General features: G+C 34.1%; 1 long non-coding RNA gene across 1 annotated transcript; it reads right to left on the reverse strand.

The window, feature by feature from the left end:
• Nucleotides 1-609: 609 nt before the first annotated feature.
• Nucleotides 610-1,627, reverse strand: LOC124459140. The gene is made up of 2 exons (XR_006953484.1): nt 1,497-1,627; nt 610-643 (listed from the first exon to the last, which is right to left on the reverse strand). It is a non-coding gene; the product is annotated as an uncharacterized LOC124459140 (long non-coding RNA).
• Between the last annotated feature and the right edge of the window lie 710 nt (nt 1,628-2,337).

Below are 2,337 nucleotides of genomic sequence, written 5' to 3' on the forward strand. Positions count from 1 at the left end.
ACTTTTGGTTTAATATTTGTGAGTAATATACGTATTTGAATGTTTTTATGCAGTGCGGTGTTTGAAATTAAATGAAGATATGATCTTCGCACTTTGTTGGACAATTTAAGCAATTGTCTCATAAACCTGAAAAAATCAGGTGACTCAACGGGAATCGAACCCATGACCTCTGCGGTGCCAGTGCAGTAATCTGACCAACTGAGCTATGAAGTCACACAGTGGTGAGCAGGTCAATTTTGTTGGGCTCATGTTTTCTCGTGAAATGAATGTTATATGAATGTTTTTATGCAGTGCGGTGTTTGAAATTAAATGAAGATATGATCTTCGCACTTTGTTGGACAATTTAAGCAATTGTCTCATGCGAAGATCATATCTTCATTTAATATACGTATTGTTATACACCTTATATCATGCAAAGAAATCTTGTCACAATCATGTTCAACATGTCCTAACATGATATGAACGTACCTCAATAACTTCCGTCGGCCTTCCACGCCATGAATTTAACACGGTATTATTCCAAGTTCGAACAAATTTATGAACCTCAAAGAGTCTTTCGTTGCTCCTTCAGAACTCGATCACTTCTGCAGATGCAGCATTGACAATTTCCTCCTGTTTCCGAAAGGCATGAACGATATCTTCACTAAAACACACAAATGAATATATCAAATGGATGGAATAATCTAACTAGATAGTCAGTAATGTTTGTCGGACGAAAGAAATATATAACATAAAATATTGCCACTATGCAATTATGCACGGGACCGTGAGAACAACAAATTTCAAAGAATTGAATAATGGTAAACTTCTGAAATTTACACATAAAAGTTAATCTGTAGGCTGGCTACGCAACTGAACATATTCATCTTTAGTATTACCATACAGTAGACTAATCTAGCCACCATGAACGAAAACGTTGATGAGGAAAAACCTGTAATTGCAAAAGTACAGTATGATATTAACCTACATAGTTTGCAATCAATCTATTTTTCAATTACCAGCACTTTTCTTAAAAGAAAATGCATGGTTAATGGAGATAAATATAAGATAACTGCTTTCTCAATAGAAATATACGCTAATATATACGTAGACAATAATATGCAGGAGCGTAGGGAAGGAAAGTGAGGAAAACATAGACAGTAGGTAACAGAAATAACTTTTTCGTAGATACAAAATCAAGTTAGGAGTGCAAGTTATTTTGAAAAACTCTCCGCTGGTCTTTGAGAGCGCTTTATATCACGCAGTATTCAACTTTGTGCTTACTTCTAAATCGCTGCGACACGTTTGACGACGCCTATGTAAAAAACACAGGCCAATTTTACAGGTATAAATTAACTATTGCATTCCGCTTCAGTATCATAATGTTAACAAAAAGATCTGATACATGGTTAGTTCGTATGAAAGCATTCGTGGAGATTTACTTGTTGTACATTTTGATATGATAAAAAAACAAATGAAAATTACACAAAATGCTCTTCTCTCAATGCAAAACTTACTCTTTGAGAAGAATATTCTTAAGTTTCTCATATGCAACAGGGCTGGTGGATGCCTTCACTTGCAATTGCATTGTTTGTCCTTGCACAATCATACCAGGTCTTGTTTGAATTATTGACTCCACTTCCATCGATATTTCCCAATAAACAACTTACTTTATTAAAAATTCCAGCATTCCTTACTTTATAAAAATTCCTTTATTAAAAATTCAGTGTTTAGAAAACCTCTTTGAACCATTGGACATTTTCAACATTCTGTCAACATATTCTCTTGCTTTTCATGACGTACTGTGTGCCACAAAAACATTGCAGCAAAGTATAGCGCATTCTCACCAACACTTGTTCGAATCTTTTTCAATCTTGTTTCCAATTCATGTACACTTTCCTTGTCAATTAATTGTGCCTTTTTATGTGCATAGATTAATGCCATCAAACAACACAGGACAACTTCTTCACTTTCTTGGATGGATTCAAATTCTCTAATGGCTTCTGACACACGATCTGCAAGTCAATGTAACAACCATTATGAAGTATTGACAATACAGTATATTTTAATAAATATCATTGGATCATTTTAAATACAAAGAAATAGAGCTTTTAAGCAAGCACAAGCTAGTTTAGTGATGGATAAGAGACCAACCACTATAAATTGACATAAATTCTGCTGGCAGAATGTAAAGCTTCATATGTGAAATGACAGGAGACAAAATAAAGTGAAAATTTTCTTATTTGAAGGGTGCAGTATACACAGACAGTTTTAAAACAGTCAAAATGCATCAAATGACAAAGTACTAGTAAAAATGGGACAATCAATTACAAGAAAATCTAGAGAAAACCTGTTGCC

Source organism: Xenia sp. Carnegie-2017, unplaced genomic scaffold, assembly GCF_021976095.1.
Source record: "Xenia sp. Carnegie-2017 unplaced genomic scaffold, XeniaSp_v1 HiC_scaffold_65, whole genome shotgun sequence".
In the NCBI taxonomy this organism is placed as follows: Eukaryota; Metazoa; Cnidaria; class Anthozoa; order Malacalcyonacea; family Xeniidae; genus Xenia; species Xenia sp. Carnegie-2017.